This window comes from Lynx canadensis, chromosome D4, assembly GCF_007474595.2.
Source record: "Lynx canadensis isolate LIC74 chromosome D4, mLynCan4.pri.v2, whole genome shotgun sequence".
NCBI lineage: Eukaryota > Metazoa > Chordata > Mammalia > Carnivora > Felidae > Lynx > Lynx canadensis.
The window spans coordinates 50693448-50718756 of NC_044315.2; the positions used below are offsets into that span (position 1 = coordinate 50693448).

Sequence of the window (25309 nt, forward strand, 5' to 3'; positions counted from 1 at the left end):
TTGATTTCTGATTATTTGGATGTTTCTTTCACTAGAGTGAGGTGTAAACACCTTAGGAACATTTTTTTAACATTTTATTTTATCCTGTCTTTTTATTTAATGTGTATATTCCTAGACTCAAGTAGCATGTGTGGAACCTGGTAGTTGTGTACCAAGTTTAATCCTATGATTGAAAGGTGGGTAGTGGAAAATATTCCTGGATTGGAGTGTCACTGGAGGAGGATTATCACTTTCAGAAACAAAGATGAGAACATAGAGGTGCACCCTTCAGGCTCTGCCATGATTTCCTTTGCATTTCTTCTTCTGCTCTTCTTCTTCTTCTTCTTCTTCTTCTCTTTCTTCTCTTCTTCTTCTTCTTCTTCTCTTCTTCCCCTTCCCCTTCCCCTTCCCTTTCCCCTTCCCTTCCCCCCTTCCCCTTCCCCTTCCCTTTCCCCTTTCCCCTTCTTCTTCTCTCCTTCGTCTTCTTCTTTCTTTCTTCTTCTTCTTTTTCTTTTCTTCTTTTCTCTCTTGCTTTCTTTCTTCTCTTCTCTTCTTTCTTCTTTTCCTTTTCTTTCTCCTTTGTCTTCTTCTTCGTTCTTTCTTTTTTCTGTTTTTCCTTCTCTTTCTCTTCTCTTTCTTCTTCTCTTCTTCTTCTTCTTATGCTTCTTCTTTCTTTTAAATTTTATATTGGAGAGAGAGAAAGAGAGAGAGCAGGGAAAAGAGGCAGAGGGAGAGAGAGAGAGAGTCCAAGCAGGGGCTCGATCCCTGACTCTGGGATCATAACCTAAGCCCAAGTCAAGAGTCTTCTGCTCAGCCAGCTGAGCACCAGAGCCCCCTTCCTTTGCAGTTCTACCACGAGATTTTCGGGGGTCCCGTCCAGAATGGCTACTACCCATTGCCCATCTAGACACTTCCCAAATCATAGTTAACACCTGGAGGGTCTTTACCCCCCCTGTTGGCACTCATCTACTTAGTGTCATAGTTTTTATGTGTAAAAGTCTGTGAGTTATTTAAGGGTAGAATTCAGTTCTTATTTATTTTCTTTCCTCCCCACAGCTTTTGTTTAACAATTTGTACATATATTTGCTCAACTAAATAAGGTGATTGCATGAATTAAACACAGCTTTAAATCCTTGTCTTTTACCATCAGGAAATATGGGAGGAATAAAAGAAGTAGACATGTATACTGTCTGTATTCAATTTGTCAGAGAATTGGCACTCTCTCTAAGACTGGACTCTGAAAAGTTTTAAGCAAAATCTAAAAGCTATTTTTCCCAGTAAAAATATTATTCATGCACATTATAGAACGCATAGAAAATATGTAAAATACAGTGTTAGTGGAAAAGTATATAGATGTGGTGGAACACCTTTCTGGGGGACAATTTGGCAATCTACCAAAATTTAAAATCTATCTCCTTTTTTATCTAGTATTTGATTTCTATGAAATTATCCTACAGAAGAAGGTAAAAAAAGCCTTCCAGTCTTTCTCCCATGCACTTTTTAAAAGTTCTGATTATATAAAGAACATGATTTTGTAACCACTTCTTTTCATTTAACACAAGATTATTATAAAATAATCAATTCCTTGTGTTGTTTCAAAGTCTTTTGCCTATTTTCTTTTTTTTAACACACAGTGTTTTATTAGTTTCTGGTATACAATATAGTGATTCCACAATTCCATACATTACCTCAAGCTCATCACGAGAAGTGCACTCCTTAATCCCCATCACCTCTTTAACCAATCCCGCTTCACCACCTCCCCTCTGGTAACCATCAGTGTGTTCTCTATAGTTGAGTTTGTTTCTTGGTTTGTCTCTCTCTTTCTCTCTGTCTTTTTCCCTTTGTTCCTTTGTTTCGTTTCTTAAATTCCACATGTGAGTGAAATCCTACGGTATTTGTCTTTCTCTGACTGACTAATTTCACTTACCATTATACCCTCCACTTCCATCCATGTCCTTGCAAATGGCAAGATTTTATTCTTTTTTATGGCTGAGTAATATTTCATTATATGTATATACCACCTCTTTATCCATTCATCAATCATTGGACACTTGGGCTGCTTCCATAATTTGGCTGTTGTAAATAATGCTGCTATAAACACAGGGGTATATGTATCTCTTTAATTTAGTGTTTCTGTATTCTTTGAATAAATACCCAGTAGTATAATTACTGGACTGTAGGGTAGTTCTATTTTTAACTTTTTGAGGAACCTCCATACTGTTTTCCACAGCGGCTGTGCCAGTTTGCATTCCCACCAACACTGTAAGAGGGTTCCCCTTTCTGCACATCCTCACCAATATCTGTTGTTATGTTTTTGATTTTGGCCATTTTGACAGGTGTGATGTGATATCTCATTGTAGTTTTTTATGTAAAAGGTTCTTATTTTTTTTGAGAGAGAGACAGAGAGCAAGTGGAGGAGGGGTAGAGAGAGAGGGAGAGAAAGAATCCCAAGCAGGCTCCATGCTGCCAGCACAGAGCCCAATGCAGGGCTCAAACCCACGAACCACGAGATCATGACCAGCCAAAACCAAGAGTTACATGCTCAACTGACTGAGCCACTGAGACACCCCTCACTGTAGTTCTGATTTTTATTTCCCTGATGCTGAGTGATGTTGAGTATCTTTTCACGTGTCTGTTGGCCATCTGTGTATCTTCTTTAAAGAAATGTCCGTTCATGTTTTCTGCCCACTTTTTAATTGGGTTATTTGTTTTTTGGGTGTTGATTATATAAGTTCTTTATAGATTTTGGATATTAACCTTTTGTCAGATATGTCATTTGCAAATATCTTCTCAAATTCAGTAGGTTCTCTTTTAGTTGTTGATTGTTTCCTTTGCTGTACAGAAGCTAAACTTTTTATGTTGATGTAGTCCTAATAGTTTATTTTTGCTTTTGTTTCCCTTGGCTCAAAAGACATATCTAGAAAAAGTTGCTACAGCTGATGTCAGATAAGTTACTACCTATGTTCTTTTCTAGGATTTTTATAGTTTCATACCTCACATTTGGGTCTTTAATCCATTTTGAATTTACTTTTGTGTATGATGTAAGAAAGTGGTCCAGTTTTATTCTTTTGCATGTTGCTGTTCAGTGTTCCCAACACCATTTGTTGAAGAAACTCTTTTCCCCATGGATATTCTTTCCTGTTTTGTTGGATGTTAATTGACCATACAATAGTGGGTTTATTTCTGGGTTTTCTATGATGTTCTGATCTATGTGTCTGATTTTGTGCCAGTACCATACTCTTTTGATTGCTACAGCTTTGTAATATAACTTCAAGTCCAGAATGGTGATGTCTCCAGCTTTGCTTCTCTTTTTCAAGATTGCTTTGGTCATTTGGTCCTTTGTGGTTCCATACAACTTTTAGCATTGTTTGCTCTAGTTCTGTGAAAAATGCTGTTTGTATTTTGATAGGGATTCCATTAATTGTGTAGACTGCTCAGGGTAGCATAGGCATTTTTAACAATATTTGCTCTTCCATCCATGAGCATGGAATGTCTTTCCATTTCTTTGTGTCCTCTTTAACTTCTTTTATCAATGTTTTATAGTTTTCAGAGTACAGGTCTTTTACTTTTTGGTTAGGTTTATTCCTAGGTATCTTATTAGTTTTATTACAATTGTAAGTGGGATTCTCAATTTCTCTTTCTGCTGCTTCATTATTGGTGGATAGAAATGCAACAGATTTCTATACATTGATTTTGTATCCTGGACTTTACTGAACTTATTTATCATTTGTCATACTGTTTTGGGGGGAGTCTTTAGGGTTTTCTATATATAGTATCATGTCATCTGCAAATAGTGAAAATTTTGCTTCTTCCTTACTGGTTTGAATGCTTTTATTTCTTTTTGTTGCCTGATTGCTGTGGCTAGGACTTCCAGTATTACGTTGAATAAAAGTGGTGAGAGTGGACATCCTTGTCTTGCTCCTCACCTTAGGGGAAAATCTCTCAATTTTTCCCCATTAAGGATGATGTTAGCTATGGTTTTTTTTTTCATATTTGGCTTTTATTATGTTGAGGTGTGCTCCAAATAAACCTACTTTGTTGAGGGTTTTTATCATAAATAGATGTTGTACTTATCAAATGCTGTTTCTGTGTCTGGTGAAATGATCATATGGTTCTTATCCTTTTTCTTATTAATGTGATGAATCACATTGATTGATTTATGAATATTGAACCATGCTTGCAACCCAAGAATAAATTCCACTTGATGGTGGTGAGTGATTTTTTAAAATGTATTGTTGGATTTGGTTTGCTAGCGTTGTGTTGAGTTTTGAATTTATGTTCATCAGGAATATTGCCTATAGTTCTCTTTTTTAGTGGTGTCTTTATCTGGTTTTGGTATCAGGGTAATGCTGGCCTCATACAATGAATTTGGAAGTTTTCCTTCTTTTTCTCTGTTTTGGAATAGTTTGAGAAGAATGGGTCTTAACTGTTCTTTAAATGTTTGGTTCAATTCACCTGTGAAGCCATCTGGTCCTAGATGTTTGTTTGTTTGGATATTTTTGATTACTGATTCAATTTCTTTGCTGGTTATTGGTCTGTTCAAATTTTCTATTTATTCCTGTTTCAGTTTTGCTAGTTTATATGTTTCTAGGAATTTATCCATTTCTTCCAGGTTATCCAATTTGTTGGCATATAGTTTTTCATAATATTCTCTTATAATTATTTGTATTTCTGTGATGTTTGTTATTTCCCCTTTATCATTTGAAATTTAACTTATTTGAGTCTTTTCTCTTTTTTTCTTGATAAGTCTGGCTAGAAGGTTTATCGTTTTTATTGATTTTTCTTAAAGAACCAGCTCCTGGTTTCATTGATCTGTTCTATTGTTCTGTTTGTTTGAGTTTCTATATCATTTATTTGTGTTCTAATATTTAGTTTTTCCTTCCTTTTGCTGGTTTTAGGATTTGTCTGTTACTCTTTTTATAGCTTCTTTAGGTGTAAGGTTAGGTTGTTTATTTGAGATTTTTCTTGGTTCTTGAGGTATGCCTGTATTGCTATATACTTCCCTTTTAGTATCACCGATGCTGTATCCCAAAGGATTTGGACCATTGTGTTCTCATTATTATTTGTTTCTATGTAATTTTTAATTTCTTTTTTTTATTTTCTGGTTGATCCATTTATTGTTTAGTAGCATGTTATTTAACCTCCATGTATTTGTGGTCTTTCCAGATTTTTTTTCTTGTGGTTGACTTATAATTTCATAGCCTTGTTGTTAGAAAAGACTTTGGTCTTGAATTTTTTGAGGCTTGTTTTATGGGCTAATACGTAATTTATTCTGGAAACTGTTCCATGTGCACTTGAAAACTATGTATATTCTACTATTTTAGAATGGAATGTTTTTTTTTTAACATTTTTATTTATTTTTGAGAGACAGAGAGAAGAGCATGAGCGGGGGAGGGGCAGAGAGCGAGGGAGACACAGAATCTGTGCTGTCAGCCCAGAGCCCGACATGGGGCTCGAACCTACCAACTGTGAGATCATGACTGGAGCTGAAGTCGGGTGCTTAAACTGACTGAGCCACTCAGACTCCCCTAGAATGGAATGTTTTAAATATGTCTGTTAAATCCATCTGTTCCAGTGTATCATTCAAAGGCATTGTTTCCTTGTTGATTTTCTGTTTACATAGTGTGTTCATTTATATAAGAGGGGTGTTAGGGTCCCCTATTATTATTGTATTATTGTGATTAGTTCCTTTATGTTTATTAACTGTGAATACATATTTACATTTTCTTTTTTTTAGATAGAGAGAGGGAGGGAGAGAGCACTAGCAGGGGAGAGGACAGAGGGAGAGAGAGAGAGAGAGAGAGAGAGAGAGAGAGAGAGAGAAAGAGAGACAATGATAAGCAGGCTCCATGCTCAGCACAAAGCCCAACACAAGGCTCAATCCTGTGACCCTAGGGTCATGACCTGAGCTGAAATCAAGAGTTGGATGCTTAACCAACTGAGCCACCCTGGGACCCCCATATTTATAATTATTATATCTTCTTGTTGTACTGTCCCCTTCATTATTATAAAGTGTTCTTCTTTATCTCTTGTTACAGTCTTTGTTTTAAGTCTATTTTGTCTGATGTTAGCATTGCTACTTTGGCTTTCTTTTGATATCCATTTGCATGATAGATGTTTCTGCATCCCCTCACTTTCAATCTACAAGCGTTTTTAGGTCTAAAGTGAGTCTCTTGTAGGTGGCATATAGATGGGTCTTTTTTTTTTCCTTTTTTTCTTTTTGTTAATTTTTAACATTTAATTTTTTTGAGAGACAGAGAGAGACAGAGTGTGAGCAGGGGAGGGTCAGAGAGAGGGAGGGAGACACAGATTCCAAAGCAGGCTCCAGGCTCTGAGCTGTCAGCACAGAACCCGATGCAGGGCTTAAACTCAAGAACCGTGAGATCATGACCTGAGACAAAGTTGGACGCTTAACCAACTGAGCCACCCAGGCGCCCCAGGTCTTGTTTTTTCAAATCTATTCTGTCATCCTTTGTCTTTTGATTGGAATGTGTAGTCCATTTACATTGAAAGTAATTATTGATAGATATGTATTTATTGACATTTCATTATTTTGTAGTTGTTTCTGAAGACTTTCTCTGAACCTTTCTTGTCTTTCCATCTTTCATGTTTTGCTAATTTTCTTTAGTTACAGATTTGGATTTCTTTGTCTTTATTCTTTGCGTATTTATTAGTGGTTTTTGATATATGGTTACCATTAGGTTTGTATATAACATCTTTTGCATATAGCAGGCTATATTAAGTTAAGGCTATATGGTCATTTAAGTGTGAACCCATTCTTTACTCCTCTCCTCCACATAGTTTAGGTATATGGTGCCATATTTGACATCTTTTTATTTTGTAAATCCCTTGAGTGATGTTACAGAAATATTTATTTGTAGTGCTTTTGTGTTTCTAAGCATCTTACTGTCACTTTTGGTATTTCCTTTCCACTCACAGTGTCCCCTTAAATATTTCTTGCAGGACTCATGTAATGGTCATGAACCCCTTTAGATTTTATTTGTCTGGGAAACTCTTTATCTCTCCTTGTATTCTGAATGAAATCCTTGCTGGACAGAGTATTCTTGACTACAGTTTTCCCATCTAGCACTTTAAGTATATCATGCCACTACCCCCTGGCTTAGAAAGTTTCTGCTGAAAACTCCCTTGATAGCCTTATTGGGTTTCGGTTGTATGAAACTGCCTTCTTTTGTATTGTTGCTTAACGTTTTTTTCTTGATCACTGTATTTTGCCAACTTAAATGCAATATGTCTTGGTGTGGGTCTGTTTTTGTTAACTTTTTTTTGGGGGGGGGTGTCTGTGCATCCTGGATCAAGACATCTGTTTCCTCCTCCACAATAGGGAAGTTTTCAGCTATCATTTCTTTAAATATATTTTCCCCCTTTTCTCTCTTCTGGGATTCCTCTAATATGAATGTTATTATATTTGATGCACTCACTGAGTTCCCTAAGTCTATTTTGTTTTGCATAATTCTTTTTTCTTTCTTTTGTTCAGCTTAATTATTTTCCATTACTCTGTCTACTAGGTCATTAATTTGTTCCTCTGCTTCTTGCAGCCTGCTGTTGATTCCATCAAGCATATTTCTCATTCCATTTATTGAGCCCTTTATCTCTGCTATGTTATTCCTTATCTCTGTGTTAAGGGTCTTACTCATGTCTTCTGCTCTTTTCTCAAGTCCAGTGAGTATCCTTATGACTGTGGCTTTAAATTTTGTGTCAGGCATATTACTTATATCTATTTCTTTTAGATCTCTGGCCTAGGCCTTGTCCTGTTCTTTCATTTGAGCTAAATTTCTCTGTCTTCTTTTATCTAAGTCTCTGTTCTTGTTTCTGTGTTTTAGGAAAGTCAGCTATGTCTCCTATTCTTTTTTTTTTTTTTTTTTTTTTTTTTTAATTTTTTTTTTCAACGTTTATTTATTTTTGGGACAGAGAGAGACAGAGCATGAACAGGGGAGGGGCAGAGAGAGAGGGAGACACAGAATCGGAAACAGGCTCCAGGCTCTGAGCCATCAGCCCAGAGCCCGACGCAGGGACTCGAACTCACGGACCGCGAGATCGTGACCTGGCTGAAGTCGGACGCTTAACCGACTGCGCCACCCAGGCGCCCCTATGTCTCCTATTCTTGAGGGTAATGGCTTTATGAAGAAGAGGTCCTGTAGTGGCATGTAGTGACTCCTTATTCCCAGGCACTGATGCTTCTGGGAGTGTCTCCAATATGTGCTGTGTGTACTCTGCTTTTGTGTCATGGCTGTTTTATCTTTCAAGCTAGTTGTCTGCAGAGTCTCTTTGTCTGTTGTGGGCAGTGTTTGGTCTCTGGCCTGAATGTGGTGCATTTTGACTAGGTGTGCCCTGGTCTGCTTGTGAAATGAGACCTGTCACTGCTGCCACTGGACCTGAGGCTCCATAAACCTCTCACGGTGGGAGATGACGTGAGCAGGCGTTTGGGCAGGTCTTCTGGGGGAGGAAGACCCCAGCTGTGCTGGGACTGAGACAAACATGACTGGGAAGGGCAATCAGTTCCACTGGAGTGTGGGGGTGAAAGGCAGGGCTTAGTGTAAGCAAGTTAGGTAGTGAGTGTCTGCAGTATGCTGGTTCCCACAGGTGGCCCTGTGCTTATGCTGAGGGGCAGGGGAGGGAAAAGGTGCCCATAAATTCCTTTGTTCCCAGAGGGGTCTCTCCATGAATGCTGCCTCTCTGGGATACACTCGGAAATGAGCAAAGAATCTCCCCATTGTGAGCTCCAGGCTTCTTCAGATCTCTCTTTTCACACTGAATGTCTGAGGCCTGTGTGCCTGCCTTCTCTTCCAGAGCGGTCCCAATGCCCTCCAGGCTCTATCCCAGCTAAGCTTGCTGACCTTTAAACTCCAGGCTTTAAGCCCTGCTGGTTGCCAGAAGTCAGGAAATTCAGCCTCTTTCCCTTTGTAAGCCAGTTGCTATGGGGATTCATCTTACTCAAGTGCACTCCCCTGTGTATTAGTCTGTCTTTCACTCTCTGCACAACTCTCTACCCACCACAGAAGCTATGGCCCATTTCTCTTCTAAACCGTGTCTCTGCACTTCCTACCTCCTTCAGTGTTGTGGAGTGTGGGGAATAAGCTTAGGAATTCCCTGGACTTGCACTGATGGGTTAACAAGGCATAAAGAAGTACAAAGCCATAGGATGCTCACGCCCAACTTTGGGTGATCAAGATTAGGTAAATAAGTATAGAGAAGGTGGGGCAGAAGCCCTAGTATAGAGAGAGCGGGACAAAGCCCCAATATAGAACATGGATATATGAAATAACCAAAATTAGGTATTCAGGGGGAAGCACCCCCTAATTTAGTACTCCAGAAGAAAGCTGCTTTTTTTTTTTATATAAATTTTTTTTTCAACGTTTATTTATTTTTGGGACAGAGAGAGACAGAGCATGAATGGGGGAGGGGCAGAGAGAGAGGGAGACACAGAATCAGAAACAGGCTCCAGGCTCTGAGCCATCAGCCCAGAGCCTGACGCGGGGCTCGAACTCACGGACGGCGAGATCGTGACCTGGCTGAAGTCGGACGCTCAACCGACTGTGCCACCCAGGCGCCCCAGAAGAAAGCTGCTTTTACAGGAGGGAAGGGCCAAGTTAGGTAAACAGGTGAATAGGGCTATAGAGTGCCATGCAGGTGAAGCAGCCCAGAGTGGAGATGATTAACAAAAGAAAGGTGCCTTGTTAACCCTGAGGTCACGTGTCCTACCTGCCCCATCCCCTAGGCTAGCTAAAATAAACAGAGGTGGTGTCTCATGTCCCCTGTAAACAACCTTTCAACCTACTGTCCTGCATCAGGTATCTGTTTTGTATTAACCCAACCGTCTAACCCCGAATATCTTCAAGACCCTCTTTCCCTCACGTCCATGTGTTAATAAGGTTCACAGATTTAGTGTCTCTTTGTGCACGTCCATCACCATGTTTGTAAGCCTACTGATCCTAATAAAAACTGGACAAGGACCATTATTTGGGGCTCTTGTCTTTTCCCAGACATTAGCCATCTCTTGCTTTCAATCCTGAGTTCTGCTCTCTTGCTAGACAAGAAAGAACTTTAGACTTAGATCTACGACAGTGGAGTTTGTTTTGCCAGTCTTCAGGTCAATTTCTGATGTATTTAGGTTGATTTGATAGTTATCTAGTTGTATTTGTGGGATGAGGTGAGTCTAGGGTCCTTCTATTCCACCACAGTCTTCTAACAACTATCTTCTTTTGCTTATTTTTAATGCCTGTATCAATGTCTACCATCAGACAGTACTACAGTTCCCCTATTGTTAGTTATTTGGTTTCTTTTGATGGGATGGGAGTAGCTTATAAATATTGCATGGCAGATTTTTTAGAATAAAGCTTTTTGAATATAGCAGATTATTTCCTTATTTATGCATATTGTTTAATTGTTCTTTAGAAAGGTTTCCAAAAGGGATGTGGCATTAATTGTACCCTCAGAAATGCATGAGTGTGTTTAAGCAAATTTAATCGCTCTCAGAAATTCACTGATTCTGAGTCAAGTACTTGATTGTATGAAAGGATAGGCTAGAATATATGGTTATTTATTCAGTCCCCGACACCAGCTAAAGAGCATCTTCCTGTTATGTGCATTTTATCTTCGCTGTTTGCTTATTAAATAAAGCAGAAGTTTAAATATAGAAGGAAACTAATGATTCTTCGCCACAGTTGATATTCCACAGAAGTTATGAGAACTGATCAAGGATCAAAAGAATCTTACAATTCTGTGCTCTAATTTTTGCATCAAAGCTTTCATTTGGCACTCAGACACCCCTAATTATATGAAAGTATGACAAGCAATATCCTGAATATTTTCTCTGGTTTCTACTTTCTCACTGTTTGAAACAGAGCTACCAGAATCTCCTGAAAAGTGGAATTAAAGGGATTTAATGTCCATCTTGCAGATCAACAAAGCCACCAAATTGCTAACCCAAGATTTGCTTTTGTCCAACTTACATAGTTTTTCAGATCCATGAAGAGAGGGTACAGCTCTAATAGAGATAGATGAGATGGCAGTCATCAATATGGTATGGGTTTTAAACTGTATATAGAAAAAAAAGAAATAGTAAGAAATGTAATAGGAGAAAGTGATGTCAAGCTTTCATCTTTTCTTTTGAACATACTATTGATTCTTACATTTGTGAAGGGATTTATATTTGTTTTTACTGGAGGTATTTATATCTACCTATCCATCCATCTATCTGTCACAGTGCTAGTTATCAAATGATTGCCTCTCAGCTTTGAATTTGTTACTCTTGCTGTGCTTTGTGAGTTGGGCCTGGACATTTATAGACACTTCACTTTGAGAGCTGGTGTAACATTAGGTTTTGGCAGTATAGGGGGCTAGGGAAACAGTGCAGGCATAGCAAAGAAAGGCTTTCCCTTTGTGCTTTTTCTCTTCCTACTTCAGCTGTCCAGGTGCCAGTGGTGAGTGGGTGGCCCAGTGGCCTTCAGTCTCCTGTGAGACTCTCCAGTGCCTCTGTAGAAGCCTTCCTATAGACCAACAACAATATATAGGCACCCCAGTGAGCAGCTTACATTAGAACAGCTTCATCCCGTGGCACCCACATGAACTTTACCAGAACCCTAACATGTGACCTTCTGCAGATCAGCTCTGGCCTACAACACCCAGTGGAATTTGTGCTCTTCAGCAGGTTGTAGCTGGACCCTTTCCAATGAGGTCTAAATCTCAGTGGTGAGTTGGTACTCTTCCAAATGTTTAGTTCCCTCCTTATGTATTCTCTTTCACCTAGGGGTATAATTGCTCCCAACATTTGCTCTGAATCCGCTGTAGCTCACTTCATAATCATCTTTCACTAATTAACTATTTTTTAATATAAAAACTTTTCTGTTCACATTTCTGGTGTGTTTCAATTACAAGTAGTTACTGAGCTCCTATTATGTGTCAGACACGGTTCCTGACCTCAAAGACCCTATGGTTTCCATGTAATAAACAAGTGAGGTATCAGGAATAGCAGGGGAACTTCTTTTAGGATGAGAGTCATGGGTTAGGGTCAAAGTGTTCTGCTTAAGGAAGTGACACTTCAACTCATACTGGAGATCAGTAGAAACTGGTCAGATTAAGAGATGGGAGAAGCATGTTCCAATGAAGAGAGCAGCTTGTCCAAGGACCAGTGTCAGAACTGAGTGGCAGGTTTGCAGACCTGCAGCTTGGGAACTGTACTGCTGAGTGTCTGGGAAAAGGAACCAATGTGGAAGCAGGGGCCAGATCTCAGAGGGCACTGGCAACAATGTTAGGGATTCTGGACTTTAAGCAGCTGTCATGAGGGTTGTTGATTCACCAAAAGGTTGTTAGTAAAGCAAGGACATTGTGTTCTCTTGTGTTCTCATAAATTAGAGTGGTGGTTCTAAATCCCAGCAGCACATTTGAAACACATAGAGTACTTAAACAAAATCTGGGCCTGACCCACACCAAATAAAATAGTCTCTCCAGGCGTGAATACCAGGCCACAGTAGTTTTTACATTTTTCTTGGTGATTCCAATGTATAGGCAAGGCTGAGAACCACTGTCTTGAGAAACAAAAAAATTACATGATGGTATGATGAGGTTAAATGACCAGTTTCAGGATAAAGCCTGTTTATTAGATGGTGAAAGTCTTCCAACTTAAAGATTACTTAAACTAATACTGCTTCATTATGTCAAAGTCATTTAGAATTCCAAAGGCACTGATTTGATATTTTTTCTAATTTAGGGAGTGGTTACAGGTGACAGATATTTTTGATGTAAATATCCTGAAATACTCACTCAAGGCAGGAGTGGTATCCTTGGGGAGTTAGGCAAATATCTAAAATTAATGCAACAGGGAAATTTCTAGTGAGTTTTGTTTTAGTTAAAAAACAAAAAGCTTCAGATAGTTAAACAAATATTTGCTAAGCAAGGAAATGAATAAATGACCTCATTGTAATTAGATTCCAACTAAATAAAAAGAAAGGGAGCATATTTGCCACCTTTTATCTTGACTAAAATTAATTAAACATTAATTTATCATCTGAGGTTAACCTCAAGATAAACCAGGTCTTAGAGCTGTGTTTGACTAATTTATGAAAATCTATATTTGTTATAAGGGTGAGGAGTACCGTTATTTGATTTCATTTTTTTCTGGCACTAAAAACTAAAGACAGTTTCAAAAGAATCTTAAGCACTTTCTTTGGCTGCACAGCTGTTTCTATTGCTTTCTGACATGCTGTGCTGACCTCCAAACCACACTGTTTACGTTACTTTAGAGACTGAATCAGATGCACCACCTCTGGAGACTATGCAGGTTAAAGAAAAAAAATCATTAGGTTTTGCATTATAGAGGCATTACAGGGAGCGAGGCTTGAAATCATAACGTAGCCACAGTAGACCAGCTAATCTCACTCAAATGGGACATGGTTCTTGTATGCTGCTTACATGGCGTGACAATTGATGCACATATGGATTGCAGGCAAGAGAGAATAAATTAAATGATTATCAGGAGTATTCTAGTCAATCTATAATGTGGCTGAAACAGGAAAATTAATGCTGAAATTCCCATTTATTGAATATTGAATCAACTTCCGTGGTACTTATTATTGATTCTACTTCTTTTGGCCTGCTATTTTGGAAGGTACTGCCTTTTTCTCTAGCAGTTGGTTACATGCCTGCAAATTTCCATGGATGTAAAACCCCTTGAGATTACAGTACCAACCTCATTACGGAATGCTTTTCTTTTTTTTTTTTTTTTAATTTTTTTTTCACCTTTTTTACTTATTTATTTTTGGGACAGAGAGACAGAGCATGAACGGGGGAGGGGCAGAGAGAGAGGGAGACACAGAATCGGAAACAGGCTCCAGGCTCCGAGCCATCAGCCCAGAGCCTGACGCGGGGCTCGAACTCACGGACCGCGAGATCGTGACCTGGCTGAAGTCGGACGCTTAACCGACTGCGCCACCCAGGCGCCCCCGGAATGCTTTTCTTTTACTCACATGCCTGGTGGGGAACTAGGCTCAGAGCTGAGATTTGCAGTAAAGTGCTTTTTTCAATTACGTTGGAAAAAAGATGGGATTGATAGAACATTCCATAAAGAAAACATATGACTGAATCCATGGTGTCATAAAATATTACAATATGCGATAAAATAAAAGACCCCATTATTCCCTAGGGTTTCACTGTATCTTGTTTCACATTCACTTGACTTCCTCATACATATTTCATAGCTAAATTACCATGATATAGAAAGCTATGTATAATGATATCTGAGTTACAAAAAAAAGTAGCAATCAAATATGGCCTAAACATAACGTAATGTATTTGGGTAGTACCTAAAGTAAGGCTCAAGAACAATTGTCACTGGCACAAACATGTAATTGGAGGAGAGTGTTTTAACTAATGGCTGAGAGAATGAGGACATTTTCCAGTTGCTCAAATTAAGCTCACTAAGTCCCTCATAGGGTTCTGTGGGGAATTACGACTACTGACATATTACTGTCTGTACTGAACTCATTCCACTTCCAGGAATACAGTGCTTGGCTTTTCATCAGTCTTCCCATCAGTTACATCTGATATTTATAGTCCCACTCGAGAAGCAGGTAGAGGAAAGAGAAGTGGGAGATGGAGGTTCTAGTCTGAGCTACTGAGTAACTGGATGGCTTTGGGAAACTCACAGGCCTTTTTGGAGGATATGCAGAGTTGGAGGGGATTCTCGAAGTCATCTGTTCTAACTTCTCTACCAACACAAAGCAATCTCTGCCATAAATCCACCTGGGGATTCAGCTTCATTTTAGGCACTTCTCTTAAGAGAGGCTAATTATATATAATATAGCCAATTCTTTTCCTGGACGTTTCCAAAGATTTGAAGGATTTTAATTATATTGAGCTGAGATCTTCTAATATGTAACATCCATATGTTACATCTAACATGTAACATCTCAAGTCCTTTGAGACACAGGGTTTAACACATAGGAAACACTATAAATGTTGGTCATCATTATCAAAACTGTCATTATAATTCTATGTTACATAATCACCTTGAAAAAATAATCATCCTTGAAAAGCCAATATCACAGTAGAAAGAAACAATGTTTGGAGTAAGAAGATTCCAATGTGAATCCTACCTTCAGTAATTAATCTGTATTAATTCTGAGCCTCAGTTTTCTTATTTCTAATATGAGAATTTTTATCTCATAAGAACATTCTCTGTAAAATGCTACTTATTGCCATCTGTTTTTTCCTTCATATTTTGGTTCTGTCACTCACTTTTAGTGACAATTTTCTCATTCCTTACAACTCCCTCCTTCAATTTAAAAATGCATAGGGGGGCCTGGGTGGCTCAGTCGGTTAAGTGTCCCAACTTTGGCTCAGGTCATGATCTCACAGCTCGTGAGTTCAAGTCCCACATCGGGTTCTGTGCTGACAGCTCAGAGCCTGGAGTCTGCTTCAGATTCTGTGTCTCCCTCTTTCTCTGCCCCTCCCTTGCTCGTGCTGTGTGTGTGTGTCTCTCTCTCTCAAAAATAAATAAACATTAAAATTTTTTTTAAAAAAATAAATAAAAACCTCTGCATAGGGGAAGGGAAGGAAAAATAAAAAGAGAGAGGGAGGCAAACCATAAGAGACTCTTAAATACAGAGAGCAAACTGAAGGTGGCTGGTGGGGTGTTGGGTGGGGAGATGAGCTAGATGTGTGATGGGTATTAAGGTCACTTGTTGGGATGAGCACTGGGTTGTTACAAGTAAGTGACGAATCACTAAATTCTATTCCTGAAATCATTATAACACTCAACGTTAACTAACTTGTATTTAAATAAATAAATAAATAAATAAATAAATAAATAAAAATAAAAACCTATACCATGCTGAAATGGCAGTCTAATGCCATGCCCTTCTCTGCACCACACCCGTGTCCCTTCTACTAGCCATTAGGACACATGTTGATGTTTATAACTGACTGTGAGCTCCTTGAGAGATGACTTTCTATCACTGCTTCTCTGCATCAGACAAAATCGGTTTACCCATAATGGGGGATTAATGTGAAGATAAATTTTCTATTGCATGTGAAAAAATCATTTTGGAAAAATGCTGTGTTATGCAAAACTAAGTTTCAGTTGTTGCTATTGGTACCCCATTTAAGAAAAAGAACCAAACAGCTAAGGAAACCATGATGAGGCCGTGAGGAACAGAGGCATGTTATTTTCAACTGTTCTAAGATGGCTTCATAAACTTTTGTGTCTCTGAACCTAATTTATGATCGACTTCAGACAACACACAGGGTTTCATCAGTTCTTTTCAGCCTTATAGAACATTTCTAAGAGACCCCCAGTTCTCTCTTCTAGAACCATGGAATTCTGGAATGTTTTCTCCTTTGATTCATTTACAGACAGACTATGGATCTCCTTTCAGTCTCTAAACAAATTATCATTCTTTTGTTGCCAAAGCAGGAACTTTCCTCTTATTTGATGAAATTCATAATACAAGCTCCTTCAGCCTGTGACAACACCGTTTCATCTTTTTCTCTTAGTTTCAGTACTAAGTGCTGCCTACGACAGACATTGTCCTGCAAGGGGCCAGACGATAAATATTTTTTAGGCTTTATGGGCCAGAAGGTCTCTACTGCAGCTACTCAGCCCTGCTGAGTAGTGGAAAGCAGCTGTAGACAATACGTAAACGATTGGGCTTGACCGTATTCCAGTCACACATCATTTACGAAGACAGGCAACTGGCCGTGTTCAGCCTATGGGTCGAGGTTGCCAACCCTGATCTAGTACATTGCTACTTAAAGTGTTGGTCTGTAGATCATGAATGTCACCATCACGTGAGATCTTGCTAGAAATGCAGAATCGTGGGCTCTACCCCAGACCCACTGAGTGAGGATCTGCATTTTTACAAGATCTCTAGGTGGTTCACATGCATATGCAAGTTTGAGAACCACAGCGGCTGATGAATTACACAAAGGAGGCATCTGGGAGCATATTGTCTGTGCTTGTTGGGGTGGGCTGCCTTCTCAGAATGTAACTTGTGGGCCTTTTTCAGTCTCTCCTTCCTTTGCCAGTTTTCTTCCCTCGGTACGTTCTCACCCACGAACCGCATGGTCTGCTGCGGCTGTCAGCCTGCCTTGTCACCTCCTCAGCCTAGCAGCTGCTCATTCTCTGTGTTCTCTGTGTTCTGAGCAGGTTCTCTGTGTCCTCAGGGAGGGCACGGGGAGCTTGTCAGCTGGAAAGGGTTTGGCCTGCTTGAAACGTTTCCCCATGTCCGACTGTGACCTGTGTATTTACACTGTGCCCCTGTCTACCCACCCCCTTCTGTACCCACCTCTCCTTTCAGGTGCCGATATACATGGAAAAGGAAGCTCCAGGCAGTGAGGCAATGATTTTCCCTTTCATATTGTGATTTTGAAGAGCCTACAGCAGTGATTAACACTTTTCAGTAAAATAATAACAGCAACGATCAGAAAACATTCTGAGAGTGCCTGGGAGCAAAGCAGTTGAATTGTCCCAGCATTTTCCTAACGGAACCCAGAAACCCTAATTATGATGGGTGTTTCTTCAGGTAAGACTTTCAAGCAATTTGGAATGGGCAGTTATGTAATTTCCCTGCTGTTTTCCCCACCCCCTTCTGTCTTATCCTTCTTTATTAATGTAGACACCTATCAGAATGAAGTGGCCCCCACACAACTTTGGGTTGATGCAAGTGGGTGCAGGTTGATTATTCAGTCTAGAAATCCGATTGAAACTCTCCTTACCCCAGAGTCACCCTAGGCTGCCTTAGCTTTGCTGGGGTGGAAGACACACTCTGTTGGCTTCTGCTTTCACCAGGCCCATCCTGTACCTAAACACATCTAGCAACAGACATCTTATCTACCTGGAGCCTAGTGGCTCGTACAATAGTAAGTCCTCAATGAGTATTTATTGAAGGCATGTCCTTTTTTCCAGGGCATTGCTTGATACTGGTAAGAAACACCTTCCTGTAATTTCTACCTATTAATTAATCCTTCTATCATGTTGTGAAACCCTAACATGAGTTTTAAAAAAAAAGACAAGTAAATAATAGTTATAATTTCCTATGTCTGGCTCTGTACATTCATTTTCTCATTTATTCTTCACCATAAGTAGTTGCTCTTATTATCCCTCTTTTAAAGATAAGGAATCTGGGACTTTTAGAGGGTAACTTATCTGAAGTCTTAGAGTTAGAAAGTGAAGTAACAGGGATTTGAATACAGGCAGTACACCTGGAAAGGAAATGCTCTTAACCGTTAACAATACCATAAGTCTCATGTTAGAAATTTAGGATGTATAGAGTTCTGTAATGACTAGCATTTTTAGAAACTTGCAAGTATCTGTTTTAAGACGAATCATGGATACTTGAGACCAATGCACAGGAAGCTATTATGCATGGGTCATCAGGAAAGGCAGTGAAAACTGATGCTGGCATCCTGCTAGTCCCACTAAAGTGCAGCAATGCAAAAATCCCTCCATTTGTCAAGGGCCCCATTACAATCAGAAGCATAGGTCTTGTAAACACATAAATAGTGGTGGCTCCACACAGAATTAGCTGGGAGAGTCCCAGTGATCACCTATTACTTCCTCGACAGTGCCATCTCCAGACTTCTCACCAAAGCCTCTAATGCAATCCCAGGATTGCTAGCTGTGCTCCTTGGTGTAAGCAATGCATTAATGGTGTGAAAAATTGCAGCTCACAAGCCCTTCCTTGAGCAACTGTGGTGACAGTAACAGGCTGCTTTTGTCGCCGTGGGGGCAGGTCTCCTGGCAGAACATACAATTCCTGAGAATTAGAGCAGCCTGGCTTACCTCGAATGCATGAAAATTGACATTCCATTTGGATTTCTGTGGTTACAAGCCTGAATATTTGCCTGGAGCCCTGCTGTTTCAGGCAGTTGCTAAGGCAAGTAGAGCTGGGAGAGAGAGAGGAGGCTGAACAGCATCTCAGCTCCTCTGCAAAATCAAACCTGAAGGGGAGGTGAAAAACAACACACTGTTTTTTCTCTTCCTCTGATTGATAATGACAACAAATCATGATTTATGGCTGGATGCCACAAAAGTTGCCTTTCTGGATGGTGAAATAAGAGACCTGGAGTCATCTATGAAGTTCAAAAGTGATACAAATGCAAGGTGGATGCTATTGTGGTTATCTTGGACTGGTTTCTGGCAGAAGTGCAGGGTCTAGGCATAGAGGAAGAGGAAAGAAAACGGTGTTTTGGAGAGACCAGAATGTACACGTAAGCGGATAGCACATTCTGTTCTGTCTTGAATGTCATGTGTCAACATGGCATTAGAGTAGAGGAAGTCACTCATGTGAGTTAAATCCAACTCAAACTAGGCTACAATAACTTGCAGCACCCATCTCTCCCTGGGAGGCATACCTGTCACTGAAATGGGTGTTTGTTTCAGTCTATTGACCCCCTCTTCGAACAGTATCTAACTAACCTGATTTCCCCACACTTCTATAGCTATCCAACCAGCTTTCTATTGATACCTTTTAATTCAGATTCATTCAATCACCCAATAGATGTTTATTGAACACCTACCACATGCCAGGCACTGGTCTACACATAGCTACACAGGCAAATAAGATGGGACCCAGGCCTCAATATCTAGTAGGATGAAAGAGACAAACCTCTGCAAGTAAAAAGGTGTTGCAGGTCCTTAAAGTTACTGTAAAGTTTGTATTTGGGGTACGAAGGAAGAAGGGGTCAGTTCCTTCTGAGTGGGAATGGAATGGAGGCAGGTCAGCAAAGTCTCCAAGCAAGTATCTATTTTGGTCCAGAGGTGGTTATGGCTCTGCAATGAACTTTTCATAATCTTGATCTGATCTATTATATCCAATCCAGAAGGCAATCTTATTTTTCTTATTTCCGCATACGTACTGCACATTTACTTTGCGTCAGGCACTATGCTAGCAAGTATGGATTTGGGAGTTTGTAGTCTAGTCTGGAGGCAGGCATATAATTAATTGGGTCTAGAGAAGAGAAGTGCCCTCCAGGGAAGAAGAATTATAAGGCTTTCACACATGTTATCACCTTGGTATATGGCTGGAATTCTTTTCCTCAGGCCTCTGACCTCCCTTCCTTCTTCATGGCCCAGAGTCATTACTTGTTGTCCAAGTCATTACTGAGCACCGGGGATGATTGCACTTCCTAGTTGAACGGGGCACATGATTAGTCTTGGCCAAAGAGAATTGAGCAGGGTGAGATGTGTGACAGACCCTTAGAGTTATCTGTCTCTCTGGCTTAGCATTTGGTACCACTGGAGTTGATGGATGTTCTCTCAGCCGGGGTTCCTGAGTAACCATGATCATCAGAGGTCCCTGGTAGACTACCATGGACACCTAGGGTTAGCAAGGAACTTTAAGTCCCTGAGACTTTGGGTTGTTAGTTACCCCAGCATACCCCAGGGTGTCCTGGTGGTGCACCTTTTTGGCAATGCTGTCACATTCCACATTCGTAAATAGGTTAGGCTTGTGATCCATGTGTGTGTGTTGCTTCCTGCCCATACTCTTTCATTTAAAAAGCCACACTTTATTACATATTTAATTGGGTAGTTATAAAAAGAGAGGAATCATACTTTGTCTTATTTATTGCCATATTCTTATTGCACAATGATTGACACATTGAAAATAAATACTGTTGAAAGAAAGAGTGAATGAATAAAGGAACTGGGGATTGTTGCATGAAATCATGTAGTTTTGAAGGAACTCAACTCTTAATATAAATAGTATACTGCTTAAAGTCTTGGGAGCATGTCAGTGAATTCAAAACATTTCTTCTACCCCTCCACCCCCAAGTGCTGTCCCTTGGTTTTAAACAAACTTAAGGTCAAAATAATCCTGATACCAATAGGACACGTTACAGTTTTGAAAGAAATCACTTTTGTGGGACCTATTAGGCGGGAACAAAGGGTTTCTCTGAATTGACCTGGAATTTGCTTCATCGCCTTCCCCTATGTTGGAGGAAGTACTGTTCCCAGCTAGCTGTTGTGCTTGGGCCTCCAGTTTGTAAGCCTATGATTGGACAGGTTCCCATAGACTCTAGACCACCACACGTCTCTCAAAAATCTTTCTTTGATGAAGGGACTCCCCTCCCTGCACAAATACAACAATTAACTAAAGCAGGTAAAAGTGTGTCTTGGGAAGATAATGAGGTTTACCTCCGTGCCTGTATAATTTTGCCTGTGTGTGTCTGGTATTCTAGCTTGGATCTCATCCAGCTCACCCCAGGGAAAACATAGCTGGTATACTCCATAGTGCTTTAATGAAGCGCCTGACTGTGTTAAGAAAACATCAAAGTTGCTTGAGCTTCAAAACAAGTTAAATTTTGGCAGCTGCAGTTTTGGGGGCTGTTTGGGGAACTCTCTTTTAGGTGAACTACTGACAGGAGAACAGGAACCACTGGTGTTGTGTGTCACATGTATTCCTGAGCCCTAGGTTTCAGCCCATCTGTTTTATATACAATCCCTTCCTTTAGTCTAGGACACAGGAGGCACAGGGGAGAGGCAAGCCAGAAAAGCCTTCCACACTGGCTTATGGTCAAGAGACCTTGTTCCTTGAGGAGGTTAGACAGGCCGGGATGTGATGCAGCCAATGCCAAGTAGACCCTGCCAATCATGTCCATCCTCCTCTCACCTGTTCTTCTGCTGGCCTCAAGTTGACTTGACAGTCTGTTTTGCCTCCGGTGTAAACTTATTTCCAGCTCTCCCTCTGAAGCCTGCTGAGCATTTATGCACAGAGGCACTGGCTGTGTGGCTGAAGCAATGGTCCGTGCTCACTGCCCCCTCTTTTTGTTACGCTTGCTTCCAGTACATTCATCTTGTTGCTAGTTTTTGTTTTCCTGACTATTTGTGATTGCCCGTGTTCTGCCACTGTATGACCACTCATCCTTATTTTCCAGTGACAAGGACAGTTTTCATTGGACAATTAGGGGAAAACAAATATAAATAGCATGATTTATAGACCAGAGTGCCCAGGGAGAAAAAAAAAAGGAGACCTCTATAAACACCATAATGTTAATCTAGAGATACACTCACAAAGTCACAAAATGCAGAAGTTAAGTTGTCCATTTCAGAGCTGTTTGCCTACAACTTGGAAGAACAATTTTCTACGTTATATTGAAGAACATACAATAAAGCTGTGTCCACATGACAGCACATCCATTTGGTCATATCTGCGGTAGGTGTGCCCAGCTGGTGAAAGCATGATGCTAATGAGGGACATCAGTTCAAGCCCTATGCAGATGTGTGTGTTTCCACATATCCTATGGCCATGGACAGAAGACTTAATCCTGGGCTTTATTGCTCAGAAAAAGCCAGGGTGGAGTGGGTATAGGAAGAAATAAATCAACAGGGGTCTATTAAGACAGTGCTCACAACTGTGCTGGAGAAATTCAAGCCAATATCCTTTGGTTATATCTCAGATCAGTTTTTTGGATTCAGTTGGTTGGAGGCTTTTTCAGATTTTGTGTGTGGTTCTGAGCCTCATCCTGGTGAACCACTCAGTCAACAATTCAATCCAAAGAACATGTATTCAGTGTCCTCTGTAAGCCAGTGGAGAGCAAAGGACCAGCCTGTCTTACTTATCTTTTTCCCCTCAGTCTTTAGAATGATGCTGGGCACACAGACGCTCTACAAATGTGTATTGAAAGTTCTGAACTACTGTATGGAGAAGGAAGACTAATACATGGTGAGCATCTGCTGGCTATCTGGCATGCTAGGTACTGATAATACAATGATGAATGGAACCATCTCTGCCCTTTGGAGTCCACATGTCTTGCCTCATGGATTGTGGATGAAGAAGGTTATTTGGAAAATTTATTACTGACCTTAGGTGCTCTGAGGTCAACTTTGAAATTGTCCGGGGTCATAATTAATGACTTGAAAGAGGTTTGCTGAACCTTTTTGACCATACTTTTGTGCATATGCTTAATCTGTTGGAAGAAAGGAAATTGTAAACCTCTATCGTGCATTTGGCTATGGCATGAAAACCTGAAACATAAATCTCATGTTTTTCCTTCTTTGGCTGATAGATAGCTTAAGCTGGGTCAGAACAAAAAAGTCATTGACAGAGCTGGTCCCTTTTAGAAAAGCACTGACTCTCTGCACTGGGGTTGACTGCCAGGAGTGTCTCACAAACATACCTTGGGTTGTGTATGTAAACTAAGCTATTATTCAATAGCTATCCTGTCTAGTTCTTACCTTGCTGAAAACAGCTATAACAGAAGGCACGCTGGAAGCTCTGAATAGTCCCTCCTCATGCTCCCCACTGGCATCTGTACATTCCTTTCCCATAGAAGTTATCACTGAAGAGCAATAATTTGTTGCTGTGTCTTCTTTAGATGGATGTGAGCTCCTTAAGGATCCAGACTGCTATCTGTATAGGTGGCCCAAAATTACCTGCATGGGAGCTCAGGGCCCTGAGGCTAAGGGATGAAGCTTTCACTGGGAGGAGTACAGCAGTTAAAATCTCTGACTTTCATGTTCTCTTTTTGGTTAGCTCCAAGCTTAAAGGACATCTCTATTTTGATTACATCTTCTGTGCTGCTAATTTGCTGTGATAGGCCCAGGAGTCCTCTCTACCCCATTCTTCAATCAATCAATCAATCACTCACTCACTCAATCAATCAATCATTAAAAGCCAACCAGGAATCAGAGTGGGTCCTAGAAAAGTTGTGCACAAAGAGAGGTTCATGCGGGGCCACTCTTACAGTGTCGGGGTGTGCCATTCACATAGAATATGTGACTGGTGTGCCCTGAAACTGCTTCTGTGAACTTGCCTCCTCCCTTCTCAGAGGTCACTCCTGTGCACAGGGGGCAGGCGGTTCTCTAGGAGGAGAGGGAATGTGGGGATTTACAACCACAGCCTTAGCCGTGTTTGCACTTGCCCGTGGTACCTTTGAGCAGTTACTGTGCCTCAGGGCTCTGCAGTATGGACAGTCAACAGGAAGGACACAATTTTAGCTATACTTACCACTGGTTACAATCATGTCTTAATTCCTATTCATCTCAGTATCAGTTTCAGGCATCCAGCACATGTTAGATATTCAACAGATGGTAGCTAGGACTCACTGGATGTCTTGCAGTTCCTCCTACATAATTTCTCTTACATAGTTAGGCACATTAAGAATCATAAACAAGATAAGAAGGATTAAGGCTTAAGAATATGTGGAGATATTTGCTGCTCACTTATGGACTGGGTTTGCTGCTTTTTGAACAGTTCAAAAAGAGCATAAGCTTTAGAGTCTTTTTTATATTTATTTTTCATTTTTTGAGAGAGAGAGAGAACATGTGAGCACTAGCGGGGAAGGGGTAGAGAGAGAATCTTAAGCAAATTCCATGCCTAGCATGAAGCCTGATGTGGGGCTTGATCCCACGACCCTGGGATCATGACCTGAGTTGAAATCAAGAGTTTCATGGTCAACTGACTGAGCCATCCATGCGCCCCTTTAGAGTAATTTTTAAATTCTAACTTTCCTACTCACTTCATGTATGACCTTGCACAAGTTCTGAGCCACCTTTTTCTTATCTGAGTAATGGGGATAATATTAACTAGCCTAAGTATTCAGTAGTTACTATTATACTTGTTGTTATCTGTCTTCAAAACCTGGACCTCTGTCCTCCTTTGCACTCAATACTTACTTATCCTTTGCCACCATGTTTGACTTCTTTTCCACAGGCTTTTCGTATGATCATGGCATGACACGAAATTTCTATTTTTGTCCTAATACTCAGGATTGGTGTTGTCCAGTATGGTGGCCACAAACCAGAGGTATATGTTTAAATTTAAGTTAGTTAAATCAAATTATAAGTTTATTGTGTCAGTAGCACCAGACATACTTTAATTGCTCAATAGCCATGTGTGGTTAGTAGCTACCATATTGGACAGCACAGCTATGAAACATTTTCACCACCACAGAAAGTTCTGTCGGTCTATAATGTCCTAGATACTATTTATTTCTGAACATCTGGACTGTCACAAATTGAATCCCTGAGGAAACAGACTCTGAGGTAGAGATTTGCATTCAGGAAATTGAATGGGGAGTGGTTTTAGGAATAAATCTAGAAGGGAGTGAGGGAAGTAAGATTAGGCAAAGGGAGAGGTTGAATTGTGAAATAGTCACAAAAGGGGCCTCAGTATATCTCAGGGGGAGCTCTGAACCTGAACCTGGGATCGCTCTTTAGAAATATTTGGAATTGAGGAAAGAGAGCCAGGTCCCTATACCCCTTCCCCAACAGTCATTGGATGTTGGCTGTCCAACTGTCCTCTTGAAGCAGGGGCATACTTTGGGGGAAACAGCTCTCTTTCAGTAAGGGAGAACCCTGGGAAAGGGACCAAGT

At 40.3% G+C, this 25309-nt stretch overlaps 1 long non-coding RNA gene across 1 annotated transcript in view; it reads left to right on the forward strand.

Moving 5' to 3' along the window:
- Nucleotides 1-25309, forward strand: part of LOC115499210 — a 171155-nt gene that overhangs the window by 116148 nt on the left and 29698 nt on the right. The window contains exon 6 of the long non-coding RNA XR_003964074.1: nucleotides 17292-17516. This is a non-coding gene — a long non-coding RNA (uncharacterized LOC115499210). The remainder of the gene's footprint in view (nucleotides 1-17291; nucleotides 17517-25309) is intronic.